Raw genomic sequence first — 20227 nt, 5'->3', positions numbered from 1 at the left:
ATACATGTCATAGCCATCAATCTTCACTAAGTTTTGATCCCCATCTAACAAAGTCTCTGAAACTGCAATGACAGTGAATTTCTTAGAAAACTGTGCCAGACAGTCCAGGATTTTTGAATGGTTTGAATTGAGGCTTCTAGTATTAAAATGTATGATTGGTATTACATTATCCATTATTATATTTTGATTAAACTGCTCATTTGTATAATACTCACATTTTTCATCATGCTTATGGGTATAGAAATTGTTTTCAGGGTCTATATCATTTGTGATAGGGTCTGTGATCAGTATACTCAAAGGGTTTTAGTCCCAAGTCCTTATATACAATGTTCATATAAGGGTAAGGTTCATTTTCACCTTACTAAGAAGAGTGAATATTTAGCACAGTTTTGTCATGTTATATGATTTATTTCTATAGTCAGTGTCTCGGTTTTTAACATTTCTAGCATTTATCCAGTTCTGAAAGTTCTTTAATGACCACAACCTTTTGGTTCTTCTGGTGTTCCTTTGAGTTCGATGTAGACCTTGCAGTTTGCAGTCCATGTGGACTGAATCTTGTTTTGTCTTCTTAGTATTCGTGCTTGTCGTGCTATGTCAGCATTTTTCTTTGTCAGATGCTCGTTTATGTAGACATTGGTTCCTCTCAGCTTCTTAGCTGGTCTTAGTAGCTCCTTTTTTGATTTTCTGTTCACAAATCATATTATTATAGATGGTTGTCCACTATTATTTTTTCGAGGCAGAGGATGGCAAGCTTCAATATCTTTACTATTAATGGTAATTCCCTTGCCACTAAAGAAAGTGAGAATTTGTTGCTCCAAAGAGTCGATGTCAGCTTCAGTGGGCTCCCTGCCTTCCTCTGCCACTACATACGTTCTGTGTTTGGTCTCCAATCCACTTACAATAAGTCATTCACACGGGTGAACTGCTCTAGATCTGCCACTTGGGACTCAAGTAGGGCTATTTTTTGTCCTTTTCTTCATTTAGTTTTTGCAGTTCTTTAATGTGTCCCATCATATCCAAAAGCAATTTCTGTTGTTTGGAGATAGTAGAAAGCTCTCCTGACATGTAATTTAGAGGTTTCTTAATCTCCTCCATCTCATCCTCGGACACTGTGCCTTTCTTTAGTGGCATTTTGTAGGCGGCTCAAATACGATGCAAACACACCTGTTTAGCTGTTGATGCCTGGTGGTGGATCCTGGGCCTAGAGGCTGCTGGAGGATCCTGGGCCTGGTGGCTAATGGTGGCTCCTGGGCCTGGTGGCTGATGGTGGCTCCTGGGCCTGGTGGCTCCCCACAGTAATCGTGTGAGATGAGATCCTTTTTTTCCCTGTTAGTTTTCTTGCCACATGTTACCCTGCTGTACTCTTGGGTGCGAGGAGGTGGAGTCTTAGCAGGTGAAGGCTCCTCTGTTGGAAAGCTAACGCTAGCCTGTTAGCCTGTTTCCAGGTTTGGCTGTAACTGAAACCTTGAAACATGAAACAGAGATGCAGGAAGAGACAACAGAAAATGATGCAGGATGCTGCAGGGACACAACATAGATGACGGAGGGAGATTGCGCTTGCAGCATGCTTTTCTATTTATTAAGTGGGGGGAGCCACAGGTGAGAAAATTTTCCCCTACTTTACATATAGTTTCTAAATACAAAAATAAGGAAATGCCCTGCAGAAATACACAATAGAAACACGTGTTTGTCTGCAGTTACCAGTATTTATGAATGGACGTGACGAGGAAGTTCACTTTAACCTTGTGAGGGTTAGCACGCTGTCATAGTGAGCTGCTCTGTGTTTGTTCCATTAAATTTACATTTCAGTTTCACAGGGCATGTTTTACTATGAGCCTTCATTTCCTGTTAGTAAGGCTGGGTAACAGGGCGAGGACATCTGTGTCATCAAAGCATTATTAAATACATTATTTTTAAAAAAGCTGTCTTACAAATCTTACTTTTATATTGAATGATAAAATCTAAATCTGTAAAGTCATTTTACTTTAACACTTCAAACTTTTTTTTACGTTAGCAGCTCATAGTCTGCGTAACAATCCTCGGCTAAAATAAAGAGCATGTCTACTGAGCTGCTCCAGCATCATTTCTCCTTTGTTTTGATCTGCTTACAGCTGTTCACAGGTGAGTGAAGCCCAATGTTGTTAAACTCTGAATGTGAGGAACAATTATGGAAGACCCCATAAAAATTCTGCCACACTAATCTCTCTGTCAGGAAGTGACCACATTGGTTTTCATCTCTGTTTCCTTTCTTGACACCAACTGAGGTCCTATCATCCACATCTATTCATAACCGGGCTGATAACATGTAGAGTCAGCTTAAAGCATAAGAGGACAAATGCAGCATGTTTCACATTAATGATGTCAATGAAGGCGGACTGTTAGAAACGACCATAAAACACGTAGAAGAAGAGAGAAGGAATTGGTTAAATGACCCCAGATTGACGTCTGTGCTCCATTATTAATCTTACTACAAGAACTGGCTCTTAACACACGCACACACACACACACACACACATGCACATGCACGCACAACAAGGTGAGCTAAATTATACATACATAAATGGTCAGGACAGGGTTTGCCCGCAGCAGCAGTTGCTCTGCCTCCATGCTGATAAATGACTCACTTGAGTTCTAGCATGTGCATGCTGGGAAATCAAGCTATTGTGGTGAATATGTAAATGAGCGCACGCTGAAGATTTCTCTATAAATAACGTTTATCATTAAATGATATGAAGGCGGTGGATGAGAGACTACGAGCACAGACACAGAGAAGAAGTCACGTCTCAGTGCTTGTTTACTTAAAGCATCAGATGCAAACGATGACTGGATTTGATGTGAACTGACTTTAGCTGATGTTTAAGGTAATAACACTGTTGGATGCTATGCTGGAAGTTTTTATAGAGTAGAACAACATGCACGTATGTGACTGTACGTACATTTACTGTACAGTTACTGTACAGTATAGTTCCTCCATTTCCAGAGAAATATGAGGACTGTGTACTTGTTCTACATCCATTTCCACAGCAAACATTTAGATTTTTGTAGTAGGAAGGAGCAAAACGCTACAAAAAAAGAGACAGTGGCTCATTTCTATTCAAATGTGTCAGCGAGCTGTCACCGGGGGCCTGCGTGCACACTCTCAGCAAACTAAATCTAACTGATTAATCTCACTGTTTGCTCCTGTGCTTCCCAACCGGGACGTGTCAAATTGTCCTCTGTGAAAAAGGCATTTCTTGTTTCTGTTCTCTGGAGCAGAAATACCACTTGTTGTTGTTTCAGCGTAAATGGTTGAGATTAATAGGTGTTTTTATTCTCCTTGCAGTAGATGGTGATGATGGGAAGAACCCATCTGTATGAAATCATCATTCAGGTGAAGACCTGTCATCTCTGCCTGCTGCCTGTAGAGTAGTCGCACACCTGGTAATATGGTCCTCACCTTATGTTACCTCATTTGATACCTCCATATGTTCAATTCAATTCAATTCAGTTTTATTTATATAGCGCCAAATCACAACAAAAGTCGCCTCAAGGTGCTTCATAGATACAGAGAAAAACCCAACAATCATATGACCCCCTATGAGCAGCACTTTGGCGACAGTGGGAAGGAAAAACTCCCTTTTAACAGGAAGAAACCTCCAGCAGAACCAGGCTCAGGGAGGGGCGGGGCCATCTGCTGTGATTGGTTGGGGTGAGAGAAGGACGAGAATACAACAAGTGTGGTTTATCCAGCACACAGCTTCAAAATACAGCCAGAGCTTTATAGAAGCAGTACATTTGTTATTATACACAGTATTTTATTTTGAAAATTAATCAGATGCTCTGTGCCATTCCTGTATCTTCCTTGCTTCCCCATCTCCTCTGTGCATTCGTCCACACATTGCTCCCTGCAAGTGAAAGTCCAGAGCAGAGCAGTGTTCAGTTATATCCAAATATCATGTAGCAATACGAATCAAAAAGTTGGGACCAGCATTAATGCACTGAACCTCAACAGAGACTATCCATCTATCCATTCGCTTCCGCTTATCCTTTTCAGGGTCGCGGGGGGCGCTGGAGCCTATCCCAGCTGTCATAGGGTGAGAGGCGGGGTCCACCCTGGACAGGTCGCCAGTCTGTCGCAGGGCCAACACACAGGGACAGACAACCATTCACACTCACATTCATTCGCACATTCACACCTAGTGGCAATTTGGATTATCCAATTAACCTATCCCCACAAGCTGCATGTCTTTGGACGGTGGGAGGAAGCCGGAGTACCCGGAGGGAACCCACGCAAACACGGGGAGAACATGCAAACTCCACACAGAAAGACCTGATGGTGGAACTGAACTCAGGACCTTCTTGCTGTGCGGCAACAGTGCTAACCACCGTGCCACCGTGCTGCCCAAAACAGAGACTAATGAGGATCAAATGCCAACAACAAAAACAATACAATAAATAATTGTAGGGCAATTGTGTTGATTTATACAATAGAGGATTGTTCAAACACAGGAAGACGGTTCATGTAGCAAACTAATGAGAACAGGGGCCAGGCAAGAGAGTGCAAAGACAACCAAAACTTGCAGGAATTAGACAAGAACAGGACCCTTATGTTTACTTACTCAGGCCTGAGTCCCTCTTTAAGGCTTGTGGTTATGATGCATCTGTGTCTGCTGCGATATTTCTCAGGTTGCTAGTACTGACTGTAATCACATGTACTATAAGCTTGTTAGGACTGCTGGACAACCATATGCTGCTAAAACTTTTTGTCCTCTTGTACACAACACCAGAAAAGTCGATGGTTTGATTCCAGCCAGAAACAGAAATGACTTCAGGAAAAGCATCCAGTGTAAAAACTGGAGATGCTGGCGAGGGAGCAACAGGTAGCTTTACTCTGAGGCTGCTGTGTGCAGGTTCCTGTGTTAACTATGGGGAAGTTAATAAGTTGAAGGTTCCATCAGCGAATGATCGTTTATGTTGCACAATTTCTGTGTCACTTAAAAATACAAAATCAACTCAAGAAATATACTGTAGCTCTGTAATATGAACACACATTAGCAAAAGTCAGATGAACCGCATTAACCGTTCCCTAAAAGTCACAGAGACAAAGGGATTCAACTCTTGCTTTGTGCTGGATGATAAACTTCTTTTGTCATTCTGCCAGCATGATTTATATTAAATGGTTTGCACGAATCATTCAAATTGTCTTTTAACATTTCTTTTCCTCCTTTCTTCACTTGTTTGTCTTTCAGCTGACTGAACAGGGAGGAGGTCTGAGTGGGGAAAAGCACTAAAACTGAGTGCAAACACAAAAATATGCACATATCAGCAGCACACCTGACACATCCAAACTTCTGGGAACATAAACACACAATTAAATACAGCAGAGTGACTGAAATGTCAGCACACACATGCTTAGACCCCACCACCACCACCCACACACACCACCACCACCACCCACACACACTAGCACAGTGACACACAATAAGAAAGACACTGATGTGAGATAGCGTGCACACCCTCACACACACCTGCAAAGATACACAAATTCAGCACCTTATGAGTAGACCTGACGTGCATTCACACGTATGTGTTGTTGCAGAGACACGTCTGCAGAGACTGTCATTCACAGGTGGATGAGCAGGGATGCATTGAGCATTAAGTCATGTTCCTGACTTGCTTCAAGATGAAATTATAAGAATAATGATAATAAAAGGTGCAGTGTTGTAGTGCCTTCAGTCTTAACGAGGTTGCCACGTGTCCCGCTCGTTCTCAGTCATAGAGAGAAGACCCAAAACCCACCAATACACACATTTATTGGCAAATAAAAAATAAACAACAAAAAAACAGCATGACAAACACTAAAGGTGTCAGGGTCCAGATTCTAGTGACTCCATGTTTATGCAGCTTCCAGTTTGGATTCAGGAGACAGACACTATCTCTACTTTTAAGATTAGGCTTCAAACTTTCCTTTTTGCTAAAGCATATAGTTAGGGCTGGACCAGGTGACCCTGAATCCTCCCTTAGTTATGCTGCAATAGATGTAGGCTGCCGGGGGATTCCCATGATGCATTGAGTTTTTCCTTTCCAGTCACCTTTCTCACTCACTATGTGTTAACAGACCTCTCTGCATTGAATCATATCTGTTATTAACCTCTGTCTCTCTTCCACAGCATGTCTTTATCCTGTCTTCCTTCTCTCACCCCAACCAATCACAGCAGATGGCCCCGCCCCTCCCTGAGCCTGGTTCTGCTGGAGGTTTCTTCCTGTTAAAAGGGAGTTTTTCCTTCCCACTGTCGCCAAAGTGCTGCTCATAGGGGGTCATATGATTGTTGGGTTTTTCTCTGTATCTATGAAGCGCCTTGAGGCGACTTCTGTTGTGATTTGGCGCTATATAAATAAAATTGAATTGAATTGAATTGAATGTTGTGTTTATTAATATTCATTGATTTAGTGAGTTTTCTGGGTTTAGGTGTTTCTGTGCCTTCTGTGTTCCTTCCTGTCGTCTTTGTCTCCACATTCGTGTGTTTCCTGTTTTACTTTGACAGTCTGTGCCCGGTGTTAATGTATTCTGTTTTGCTTCCTCCCTGTCTCATCTTGTCTGATTATTCTCAGCTGTGTTCACTGCCTGTGTGCCATCTCCTCGTTATCCTGTGTATATATAGTGTGTGCGTCCCTCTGTTTGTCATTCCCAGCGTTTCCTCTGCTGGTGTACCCCACGTTTCTCCAGGTCTCAGGTTTTCTAGTATGTTTCAGGTTTCATGTTTAGCCTCCCAGTAAAGGCTTTTGATTTTCTTCCTAGTTGTCTCCCCTCAGGTTAATAGTGTGGGTAACGTCCTCACCAGCACTTTGCCATTTCAGTCTCACATTAACACTTCATCCAGTCCGCTTACTTCCACTTACGCAACATCAACCATCTTTTCTAGGGATGCAACGATACCAATTTTTTCAAACCGATACGATACCGATACTGATCTGGATCTGAGTACTTGCCGATACCGATACTTCTACCACACACACACACACTGCCCGTGGATTTTCTCTTAACATTTTTCATCGCTTTTCCAAAACCTGAGTTAAAGTTGGCTGTTCCACACTGCTGACATTTTGTTTAGCCTAGCTACAGCAGCCTCCAGTTTCTCTTTTTTATCTGGAGCTGCCAGTCTCACTCGCCTAACCCTGTGCCTGTTTAGCGCGGGATGTCCCCCTAGTGGCCAATCTAAAAAACTACAACAGAAATGACAAGCCACCCTCTGACTAATGAAATAAGTTGGTATCGGTTCATGGTATCGGTTAACTTTTACGAGTATGAGTACACACACATTTTACAGTATCGGTATCGGTGCATCCCTAATCTTTTCCCCTTTCCCACCCTCCATGGTGCTGTGATCCATAGCCTCGTCCCTTCTCTGACTGATTATTGTGATTCTCTTCTGTCTTCCTAATAAGTCTCTTCATAAACTCCAAGTCCTCCAGACTCCTGCTGCCTGGATCATAACTCGCACATGTTCTCCAGCTGCTTCACTGGCTGCCCGTAGACTCACTAGAATCATTGTTTCTGACCTTTATAATAACCTGGCCCCTGCCTACATGTCTGATTTACTCCACACTGCTGCTCCCTTCGGTCTTCATTCGGCAGTCACCTCTTGTTCCCTCTGCCCGTCTCACCACTATGGGAACACAGCTTTTAGCTGCTCTGCTCACCGGAATTCACTCCCTCCTGACATCAGGAATGCTGGCTCTCTTCCCCTGTTCAAGTCAAACCCCCAAATCCATCTGTTCAAACGGACTCACTGTTTAAACAAATGCTGCTTTTATCCGTTTACTGTACTGTTACTGTTACTGTCTTTTATGCTTTGTACAGTGACCTTGGGCTTTAGAAAATCACATTTTCTGTTCTTTCTCTGTCACACACAAAAACATACACTTCTTTGGGAAAAATAATAAAGTATAATAAATGGTCTTGACAGCCGGCGCCTGTGAATACGGGGAAGATGAAACCGGCTGGAGTTCTGTCTACAAATCAGAAACTTGAGTGAAGGACAAGTAGGACAAGAGAGGAAGAGATGAAATAAAGGCGAACAGAGGAAAACGAAGGGCTTTGTTTAAAATGCTAATTTTAAAATGTGGTAAAAACTAAGTGGAAGTTAATGGCAGAGAAATCATTACTGACTCTTAAAGGAAATCAGCTGATTGATCCTCCTGCTGTGGCTGGTTCGTCCTTCTGGGCTTTATCAGCAGGAAATCTCAGCCTTATATTTAGCTTCAGGGCTGCTGGACCTCAGATCTGCAGTAAAGGCCTATAAATAGTAAAGACTAGTCTGAATAGAAGAATAGAATAGAATAGAATAGAATAGAATAATCCTTTAATTGTCCCACAAGGGGAAATTTGGTTGTAACAGCAGCCAAAAAGACAAATATACAAACAAACAGTACACAGGACACGGAACAGAAACATACACAATTTTTCTTACATATTTACATTAAGGACAATGGTTACTATAAACAGAGAGAACTGTACAGTTATTACATTAAATAAAAATAATTACAGGTAAGAGGCAAACCAGGTTGTAGTGCGAATTGGTTAATTAACTAACTTATTGCAGTTACAGCATTGATGAAGACTCATGGCTCTGATATTTAAGAAAGAAAAAAGAAAATAAAGGAGCTAAATGCTGCATTATTACCATCCTGTTATTATAGTTTGACAACTCAAAAATGAAATGACATAGTCAGGTCCAAGTGGATGTGGACTTCCTCCTGGAGGAAATCCACATTCATGCCCCTTTTTCAACAACCTGAGGGGAGCTAACGATTCAATCCCATGCAAGACCTTTTACAGTTTGGCAGCTGTGCAGACAAATATGTAAATCATTCACTGGAAGAGTCGAACTGTTCTGGTGCCTCCTTGTTAATTCTGTCTACTAGCATAACAGTTTAATCTTGAATGCATTGCATTTCTGACTTCAATCATTTGTTTAAAGTCAAAATTCTATTTTGAAAAAAATTTAAAATGTGGAGATTACAGCTGTTTCAAGACAAACTGCCCTCAGTATAGCACCAACTCATCTGCTATGTGTAGATGAGTTGGTGAGTCGTAGCCTTGTGGTAAAACAGGTTTTCACTTTCTTGCATGAGGTTGTAAATATCAGCATCTGTTGCCATTTCATTTTGCACAAATGCTGTATTTTCCTCCCTCTGACCAGATGCAGCTTTTTACACCATCTTTTCAACATTCTTGTATCATCACCGCGCTGTGTTCATGAGCTAAAAGAGAAGTCATTTCCTTGATTGCGACTAAAACTGATCCTGATTTATGATTTCACCAAGTCATCTCCATAAGGGGTTGTGTAGAGAGTATCATGACAGTTTGTCTTGAAGCAACAATTTTCCAACAATTTGTTTTTATTCTCAAAGTGATTGACATGTTTTGAACACTGTGACCCAAATACTCCAATGTATGAACGACTGGCTGATAGAGCAGGACTGAGCTCAGAACAGCTTTATTACTCAAGTTCAGGGGACAAAACAAACATATGAAAAACTCAGACTAAACAGGAGTCGCAGACTTAGTGGTTGCAAAACGAACAGAGAACATACAAGAAGAGAGAATGACAACAACGTGACAAAGACCAGACAAACACTCAGAGTAAATAAGAGGACACACCTGGGGAACACAGCTGAAGGAATCTAACTGATGAGAGAAAGGAAGCAGAGCAGAGCATATACACAAGACGCAGGACTGAAAATAAAACAGGACTAGCTCACAGACAATAGGCCCAGACTAAGACCAACTTAACCCAGGGAAGAGGAAAACGAACACTGAGACCAGACAGACAGGACACAGAGACTGGACCACACGGGAACAGAAAAATAAAGAAGCATGGAGACAAGACTGATTCTTACAGAGGACACACAAAGGTGAGACTAGGACAGAAGACACGAGGGAACAACTGGAGGGACAGGCAGGGATACAATATGAGCAAAACTCAGACCAAAACTAGATGAGAATCTAAAGTTTAATAAAAAAAATAAGTAAAAATTCAAAACACTGGGCAAAAGCTATTCTAACACCTCATCAGTACTGTGACCAGCACCATTCCTTCTGACAGAAAACTGTTGTAGGTGCAGTAGACCCATTATAATAATTTGCAAACCGATAGAAAACTTTCAAAATGCTACCTAAAAACAAACCACCACCTTTATAGAATAAAATCTGACATTTTTAGGCAGATAAAATCGTTTAGACTCAGCTGTCAGTTGTATATGTGGGTAAACTCGATAAAACAGGTTAAGCTGTCTCTGGTGTCGTGGTGTCATTCTGAAAATAAACAGGCAAAAATAATAAAACCTTTTGCATACAGTACTTGCTTTTAACTTTAAAATGAAAGGCAAAAATATTCTAGCTGAGCTCTCAACTCAGATTTATGCACGTTATGATAAGTCTTCACTTTAGTGCTAAAACATCCTGGAAATCAGTGATGAAGGTGACACAAATTCCCCATTGACCCAGATCAGCTTATAAACAGGCTCAGTGAGACATGCTCTGTGCTTATCTCTCTGCTTTTAAGGGTGCACTTATTGATTTGTCCACCTAGTTTGCTGCTTCTATTGAATTGAAACTGTACGGCTTTAAGACAATGGTGTCTGTTATATTTAGAGATGAGTGTGGAAGTGTGTGTGATGAATACTGATACTGCCAATTTACAACAGGAGAGTGGTTTATTGATTGCTTCAGTCTTCTTTGGACTTAAAAGTTAAGGCAGATACAGCAAGTTCGAGTTTGGGTGGACTAATCGAAATTTCTGAGGATCAGCAGAGAAAGGGAGCAGTCACGACAGGTGTGAAGCATTATGAAAATGAGATGGACAGGGCAAAAGCTTGAGATGATGGAATCGGAGGAAGACCTCGGGGGGAAAAAGGCAAAAATGTGAATAAGTGTGAAAATTGAAAAGGTAGTGAGAGTGAAGAAAATGGGTTTGGAGAAACTGCAGAGAGATCATTACAATAACACAGCTGTAACAGGAAGAATAGGTTACAGGAAGTCCAGAGCAAAGGGAAATGGATCTGAAATGGTGTGGTGATGCTGGAAATACAGGGGGGGGGCAATGACTGTGCATCAGTGCGACAATGAAGGCATGGGTCCATCTTCAAAGCTGTACGGCACATCATCAACCTCTGCACTGAGACACAGACTGAAAGTTTTCTACTGTAGCGAGGTTTGTGTGTGTGTGTGTGTGTGTGTGTGTGTGTGTGTGTGTGTGTGTGTGTGTGTGTGAGAATTCACAGCGTCATATTGTCACACCAACATGTAAAGTTTGCAGCTGAGCTCCAGCAGGCTAAAAATGGAAATAAGGAAGGACGAGGACAGAAGAGAGCAACACAGATGGAAATGAGGGCCGGAGGAGGAAGAGGAGAAATGCCAGCAGACGAACGAGAAGTGCCGAGAGGCGACCCGAAATAAACATCAGGGCTGTTTGCGAGTAAGGAGAAGATGAAGGATGAGGGAGAGGATACAATTATTCACACTGCAGCTCCAGGTTTTAAATAGAAATGAAGAAGAGCTGATAGGTGAGGTCGAGGCATTGATTAGCCACACTAAATATAACCAAAGAGCACAACAACATTGTGAATGTGTCACAAATATGCACAAACTTTTAGTGTGCATGATGCCAAGCTAAAGGCACAGTGTGAGTGCGAAGTGATCTGGACTCCTGCTACATTTGTATCAGTTAGCGAGTCTGCTTAGCTACACAGCAATGAAGCAGCATGTAGCTGTGCAGACAATCAGCTGATGCATGCGTGTCATAGACAAACGCATCGACTTTTAAGAACAAACCAAGCACACAGGTTGTTTTATATCGACATACTGATTTCGTTCAAAAGTATTTATTGTCTCATTTTGTCTAGAAGCAGGTGTGTACAGTAAAATAGGCTCATTTACTGCTGTTTGTGAAGGAGCAGCTTACTAGCATGTGTGTGGAAACCTTGTTAGTTTGCTCAAAAAAAAAGAAAAAAAAAAAAGGTGGATATGTAAAGTTACTGTTGGATGTGGCTGTGTTGATCTAACCAATGTGTATATGTTAATAACTCAGTATCATTTGGCACCAACAGGCTTGTGCAATCTGCATACTGCCACGCCCCCATTTCTCTGCATAAGGAAACGTTTACCTCCAGGAGAGAAGCCTGCACCGCTGAGGCAGGACAGCAGGAGAAAGTCTGACTGAAACAAAGAGGAAGCACAGCTTTCTACAGAAATGACTCTTAAAATAAAAGTTTAAACACCAAAGCTCATATGAACAAGAGTAACAGGCAACAAGAACAAGAACAAACAGAGGAAAATGTGATCTGTCAGCTCAGCAGGAGACAAAAGATTTCTGCAGCATCTGTGTGGTAGTGCCAAAAAAGAAAAAACCTCCAAGTGATGATATAAAGCAATGACATTTCCTTTTTAATGAAAGATAAGATCATATTTTAATAATGTTATCATCATGAATACTATTCATTTAAAATTTTGTGAAACAATTAGGCCTTAGTTTGTAAAGAACAAACATTCAGGTATAAAACTATTGTGCGAGTGATATCAGCAGGTTTCGTGTTCCTAACCTGCTGATATCACTCACCACATGTGTAAGTTAACAGCCCACGTTCTCTAATCCACCCACTGATAACAGATCCTCCCTCTTGACCTCTACATGCTCACCTGGAGATTTCCAAAAAGAGACGGCAGGACAGTTTAATGCCTCACCACGCTCCATCATAAATGAACTAAAGAAAGTGATGGGGTTTGTGGCTCTCACTCTCATGAAGCTTTGCTGTGTGGTTTGTCTTTCAGTTACACTGCAGGTAACACAGAAAAACAAAGTGTAAACATGAACAAGATTAAGATGTTCAGTTTTTGTCACTGGCTTTGTTTTGCGTCTCCAGGTATTACTTGTCAATCTCAGCACACTTTTGATTAAAAGGAGGATGTTCTTCCATTCTCATGGTCGACGGACTCTCAGGTTCATCAGCTGTCATCGACCCTGCTCCAGCGTCCTTTTGCAACACTTTCACAGCCCAGATTTGCCTTCTTGACCTGCACATCAGAGACACTCACCTCAATGAAGAGACCAGAAAGTGAGCTGGCATTTAGATTTAGTAGAATAAGTTCTGCTCACTGAGAGAGGAAGGAAGTGATGAGGATTCTGCTAAAATCAGCAACACCAACAACAACACACACACGCTTTTGTGTAAGAAATATGAACAGATGGCCTGTAGTTAGCGACTCGCAGGAGCTCAGATATTGATTCAATTACAATGTGAACAATAGATCAAGTTTGAGTAAAATACACTTCTTTTTTTTTAGACAACCAAAGACTTTTGTGGTAGTGATAAAGCAAAGCCACCTCATGGATACACACACATGCAGATTACAAATAAAGTTTTTCATGAATGCAAAGAGAATTGCCAGCAGACATCAAAAACGAGCAGCCAGAAGCAGGGACAACAACATCACCTTAAAGTGTGCAGAGTCTACTCGCACAGCAGTGAAGATCAACATCCAGTAACAGCACAGCCTCGTTAACACAACCTGTGCCCACCCAAAACAACCGCACATCCAGCAGCGTCCGACAGCAGAGCCCACACTTCATCATTCTGACTTTAATGAATAGACCTCTGCTCTCCTTGCTTTTGAACCTCTGCCTGTTTGACATCCAGCTGACAGACTGTGTGCACATTATTTACTCCTCAATCAAATCAGCACAAAAGACAAGCTCAGCGAGCCAGAGTCAGGTCAGACGCACCAATGAACTGTCAGCATGAGCGTAAAGAGGGAAGTAACCATGGCAGCTTATAATATCTGCGCACCTGCTCCAAGTGTCAGGATGTTATCTGTCACAGCTGTGGATGCACCTGTCACTGTGAAGCGTTTCACAAACAGCTGAAGCCAATCAGCCAGTGCAATGTCATTCTGTGGATACTTTAAGTATATCTCGTATAAATGATGTTCTGTTCCAACATCTGATCCAGATGTGCAAGATTAAATACCAACGAAAGAGTGTTAAGTGAACTTAAATTAGGCAACCTTTTCTTTAATATGCGTCTCGCAGCTTAGACACAGGAAGTCTAAACCATGGATACTCGTTTTCCCGCATAAACTGATTTTTATAAAAGAAAAATCTGCATTTTCTAGATCAAGTGAAACTTAAAACAGTGAAGTGGGACTCTGTCACCCTATAAAGGGGCTGTATAGCATTTTTATCACTGTTAAGAAAGCTTGTGCTGCTTCTCTCTCGTGTCATTGTCCAGGTAATGCCTTTTCCCACCTGAAGCAGGTAATTGAGTCCAGGTGTTTTTGCTTTGCTCAGATCACAGTGCAATGGTTGGGACTGCCAATTAGCCTTACATGTGAGCTTCCTAAGTCGTATGCATCCCTCCTGAAACCCAAATATGACTGGGAGACCGAACAGCAGGGGAAAGTTTCAGCAGTGATTGTCGTATGAAAACAGAATACATAGATGTACAAATATAAAGATCTCATATGAAACCATTAAAATAGACTCTAGCTTCCATTAAGCTGAAGCAGGAAAATTCAGGATTCTTCTTTTTCTTTATCTCGTTCTTCTACCACCCTTTGCATCCTCTCCTCTCACACCAACCCTCTCACTGTCTTCTTTCCCCACACCACAGCTTCGTCCTCTTTTTCTCCTGCCTGCCAGCTCCACCTGTCCTACTATCTCTCCTCTGCACATGTCTAAACCATCTTAGCCTCACATTTCTAACTCTGTCTCCAAACTGCCGTCTCTCTGATGTTCTCATTTCTAATCCTGTCCATTCGGCTCACTCCAGCTCTGCTACCTTAAACTCGACCTGTCTTTTTGCACGTGCCACCATCTCCAAACCATCCATCATAAGGAGGTCTCACTACCATCTTGCCCTCTCGTTCCTTCTCTTCCACTCTTGCTGCCATCCCGGAGGAAACACCAAACACTCCAGCCTTTGCTTCTTTCTCCTTCTCCTCTTCCTTTGTCTTCAGCCAGCAGTCACAGATTCCACCTGCACCGTGTTGGCCAATAATACAGGAGGTGGTCCGTGTTAACACCGGCCTGAACCTATGTATGAATCTTATTTTTGGTGAACCACCAAGACTTAACACCAGATCCCCTTCCTGATGCAGGTTTGCCCATTTATCCAGGATCAGGCTTTTGGCCTGCCCCATGGCAGGGTTAGCGAGCTGATAAATAACATGGGGATGAAACATTAGCATGCACAGTTAGCTTGTGTTTACCTCTGTTATCCTCATTAAAGCAGTTTGAAAGTTTTCATCCGTTTATTTGGATCAGCAGTTTTAATAAATGATTCGATTTAGCTGCAATGCATCGCGTGTGAATACAATATTAAAGCTTTCTTTCCCTGTGCTTTCCTTCAGTCTCTCCCGTTTTCACTAACCTCGGTGAATCGGAGCAACACAGCATCAGGATTTTCCCAGATTTTTATTTTTAACTCATTTCTTATTTTCTCTGCCTGGAGGTAATTCTCACCTTTTATTGACTTTATATTCACCTATGCTGTCACTAAACTGGAGGTGTTTTTTTTAATTGCCGGAGGAAACCTGAATCCAGCGGATATTTCTGTGCTGGTGTGTAACAAATGCTGACTCAGCATTTCCATGCCTGTCAAAAAGTTTTTGGTAACAGTGATGTCACTGGTGAAATCAAATGTAGTCAGTCAGGATTCGTTAGTTCCTTCTGTACGTTACAAAGCTCATTTCTTCCTCTCATCGCCGTTTCCTTCTTTGTTTCCTGTTCTTTGATTTGAATGTAAGACGACACTGATCTCCTTATGAATCAGTTTTACTGAGACAATATTAAAGACTCCAAAGATTACATTGACTTTGTTTGCTAGACTGCTTAATTGGCATCAAAGTTTGGTTACATCATTATATTGTTGGATTAAATAGTTCTCCAGTGATAGATGAAGGTACTGGCTCCACATGAGGACTCTGTATTACTTCTGTCTGTACAGAGGCTTCATCCCACACCTGGTACATTTGGTCACATCCAGCTATTTGTTTCAGTCCAGAGCTCAAAGGAAACAGGAAGACTTCCTGTCATCATAAAGAACTAAAACATTCTGACTGCTTGTTGTAAACACTCTCCCTGAGGAGAATAATATGCAAATAAAGTTACCCTCAGATCTTTGTATTGTAGCTGAAGGTAACTACATAAATTGCTTTACCGAGCAGTAAGAAGTTGGCATTTGTATAATTTCTCCAGATTTTAATGTAATCAAAGCTTTTTTGGTCTCCCTGTTTCTCATTGCTTTTCCCAGGTTTGTTTGAAGGTGTCACAGTCCCTGAGTTTGTGAAGCGATTTATGTTCAAATTCTGTTCCTTGTTCAAGTTCTTGTGAAATTTAGTGTTTTAATTTTCTTGGTGTCATTTATTAGATCTTTTTATTGGCCAGTGTTTGTATTTTTGATCCTGAAGTCCTTAAAGTCCAACCCTGGATTGGGTTTCTGTGTATCTTGCTTAGTCACTATTTAATGTTCTATTTACTGAGTTGTTGTTATTCCCTTTTGTTTATCTTTAATATTTTGTATAGGTTATTCGTGGTGTATTTTCTTCTCGTGTTATGTTGCGAGCAAATAGCAAAGGTGGACCCGAGTCTTTATTTGCATCCAAATGGTGGAAGTGAGTGCAGAGAGGTTGTGAGAGTTGTTGTAATAAGCTTAGAAAAAAACAAGATCCCATGTGAATGAGGTAGTGTCGATGAAGACTGAGGCTTGGATGGTGTCTGAGGTGGAGATGGGATTAGTCTGAAAGGAGAATGATGGAGAGCACAGATTTAAACCGTGCAAAGTGGAGGCTGAGTGGCTTAAAGAAAGCAGGCGAGGAGATGTTTGGACTAAAGTAATGATGTCAGTATTGAGATTGACAGCGTGGGAAGGTGGTAGTGATGTAAATAACAGAAAAGCAGCAAAACACCCAGGTGAAGGTGAGGAAGGTGACGAACTATTGCAGTGAGTGCTTTAGATCAAGGCAAGATTGAGTTTCTGTGTTATTCAGTGGTGCATTTGAGTATTCAGTCATCACTGAGCATGCTCCTGTGACTGGCCAGCACGTTAAGGAGTGGATGGGAGGTATTGTCCTTATCTTGGACAATATCTGCCTCTCCGACACCAACTTCAGAGAGTCCAGCTCCAGAGTTGAGTCTGTTGGCATCCTGAACCATCAGCCTGCTGCCCCAGCATGCAACGGCATGGAGGAGGGCACTGGCCACAACAGACTCGTCAAAGAACCTGAGCATTGTCCGACAGATGGCAAAAGATCTCAGCCGCTTCAGAAAATAGAGACGACTCTGGCACTTTCTGAGCAGTGCAGCTGTGCTTTTAACCCAGTCCGGTTTATTGTCAATGACATGACATGCCTAAATGAAATGTTATTGCAGTGTTGTGTTCTTAGTTTTAGTTACTTTTAGTTACTAAAAGGTGACTTTCATTTAGTATTTAAGTAGTTCTCTTTTGTGTTCCTTTCGGTTCTGGTCTCGTCTTTTGTGTCAATCTGATCCAGCTGTGCGTCCCACCTGTTGTCGCGCTGCTCGTCTTATGTTCACTGTGAGTTTCTCCTCCTAGTGGCCTGTGCCGTTTCTGTCAATTTGTTCCTTAGTTGAGCCTGAAAGTTTGGATTCTCTATACAAAACAGCATTAAAAAGCTCAAGTTAAATTTCAGTCTCCATCATCCTCTGTTTTGGATCCAAAATCTGCTGTTTACACAGCTGAACATGACAGTAGGTATCAAAATGAGATGTCACACCTGTGTGATCAATATAGCTAGATTAATAACATACGAATACCCAAGTGCAGTACCTTACAGAGAATCACCCCACTAACACCAAATCTACATGAAGACAGTTGTTTTCAAAAAAATTGGCTCAAAAGCAGAATGAAAAGCTACGGACAGCCGGTCTATAGCTTCTGTTTCTCTGCCCAGTTGTAACATCTGGAACTAGCATAAAAATCCCCACATTTTTACAGCAGTGTAGAGAATCATCTCCGACACCTTATCAGACATTTTTACACAGCGCTCTGGCTTCCTGTGGTTCTGATCCAGTGTTCATTTTAAGCACGCCTCATTTTTCTCAGAAGACATGTTTGGTCTAAAGTACCTCTGGATTAGCTTGTCTGGATCTGTGCTAGCCAACTTCTTATGAAGATGACACTCGGGCTGACTAACCTTGTCACCATCAGCAGTGTTGGGGAGTAACGGAATACATGTACCGCCATTACGTATTTAAAATATGAGTAACTGTATTCCGTTACAGTTACCGTTTAAAAAGGTGGCGCCTTTTTGTTGTTGTTGTTGTGCTAAGCTAACAGGCAGAATGCTACAGGTATAGCTCTAAAGAATGTAGCATCATGGGCAGTGTAGTCCGTGCAGTGTTGCCAACTTAGCGACTTTGTCGCTATATTTAGCGAGTTTTCAGACCCCCTAGCGACTTTTTTTAGAAAAAAAGTCGCTAAAAAAAGACGTGAAAGACATTACAAAAAACAATAATTGCTAAAAGAAATTTAATTTGTAGTTCTAAATAAATTCTAAATGCATTTAGGACGTTTTTTGCTCACTTTATGTCTCGTCCATGATGTTATTTCTCTCTCCAGCAGCGTAGGTTACAATTACATTAGAATGACCAATTATGCAAATTAGGTGATGACGTCATTTAGTGACTTCTAGCGACTTTTAGTACAACCAATAGCGATTTTCCTTACTGAGGAGTTGGCAACACTGAGTCCGTGCTGCAGGGAGAATGGACTGCCATACACGTTATGTGTCTGTGAGCGAGGGAGGGAGAAAAAGGAAAAGTACGAGCTGTCATCGAGCAGAAACGGGAGCTGGAAGCATGTAAATATAATAATAACCACTGCAGCCAAGAAGAGAGCCTGACGAGCCCAGCTGTAAGTAAGCTATTAAGACTCGACTGTACACCGTGTTCGTGTTTTCCTCTGAAACAATAAGTTCTGTTGGAGCAGCCTTTCAACGCCTCTCTCTGTCTCTGCTAGCAAAGTTGACCCAGACAACAAAGTAAAGCTAGTTTTCAGCTACGAGCCCGACACGAACTCACCGTATTAGCCAGAGGTCCCTTTACTACGGTTCGGAGCCGCGGACCTTCAGTAACAGTAATAAATCACAGCAATAGTACATTCATGTAGTTGTAAACAGCATGATAATATATTAAGTAATCCAAAGTATTCAGAATACGTTACTCTCATTGAGTAACGTAACAGAATACGTTACAGAATACATTTTGGGGCATGTAATCTGTAATCTGTAATGGAATACATTTTAAAAGTAACCTTCCCAACACTGTCCATCAGTCACAGCCTCTGATGTCAATAAATGCACATATGATGAAGTTTTATTATGAGGAATAAATACATCTTCAGATACAGTAAATCAGTTATCATTATTACTGCAATAACACTGTATGGTTGTCACAAAATCCCACAGCACACCTGGATTTGCCTGACATCACTCGAGTTGGGCACCACTGCAGTAATGCATATGCGTATGAGGATGGAAAGGACGCAGCATTTCAGATCCATAAAAAACGTGATCTAGCTCTAATTAGGGATGACGGCTTCTTCCTGTCTGTTAGTTTCGTCTACTGACCTCCGTACAATGATGTCAACCTCATCTCCTCATCAAATCACTATCAATCACAGGCATGTTACTACATGATTCAGTCAATTTATAATAAGACTGAAGCCACAGCAATTCCCACAGGAACTTTCCGAGGACAGAGAAAACAGCAGCGCACTGAAGAAGCCAATTATTCCCACAATATTTTCTCTGGATGCTCCTGTACTTTGTGACTCTCCTGCTATTGATTTTCTCATAAATGCTGAATACCAATACTTGCTGATTAGTTTACTACCATTACTTTTGGTCAGCATTAAAAGATTGTAAATATATTACTGCAGCTACAAACTGAGCCAAACCGTCTGACCACAGAGGCGGGGCGGCGTGCTGCACTGCAGTTTTGCTGATAATCATTTACACCAGTTCAAGGAGAGCAAGAACGCTTTCATCAGGGATGAGTCAGAGACACAGCACTCCAACAAATGGTTAACGAACATCCAGAGGGAGCTTACATTCTCCTGCTTGTCTCGAAATGTTTACAAGTGCACCCAGTACACAGACATAATGAGATAAACTCTGGTTCCCGTGTCTCCCTGGTTGTTTTTGCCTGGTGGATCCCTGTTTGTGGAT

The 20227-nt window shown here is 41.7% G+C and overlaps 1 pseudogene; it reads right to left on the bottom strand.

The window, feature by feature from the left end:
- Nucleotides 1-442: 442 nt before the first annotated feature.
- Nucleotides 443-1131, bottom strand: LOC148099679 (uncharacterized; annotated as a pseudogene).
- Between the last annotated feature and the right edge of the window lie 19096 nt (nucleotides 1132-20227).

The sequence above is a fragment of the Neolamprologus brichardi genome, chromosome 14, assembly GCF_056152115.1.
Source record: "Neolamprologus brichardi isolate AB-2024 chromosome 14, ASM5615211v1, whole genome shotgun sequence".
Taxonomy (NCBI): domain Eukaryota; kingdom Metazoa; phylum Chordata; class Actinopteri; order Cichliformes; family Cichlidae; genus Neolamprologus; species Neolamprologus brichardi.
Note: the sequence above shows the minus strand (reverse complement) of the source record. Positions and strands in the feature narration are given on the sequence as shown.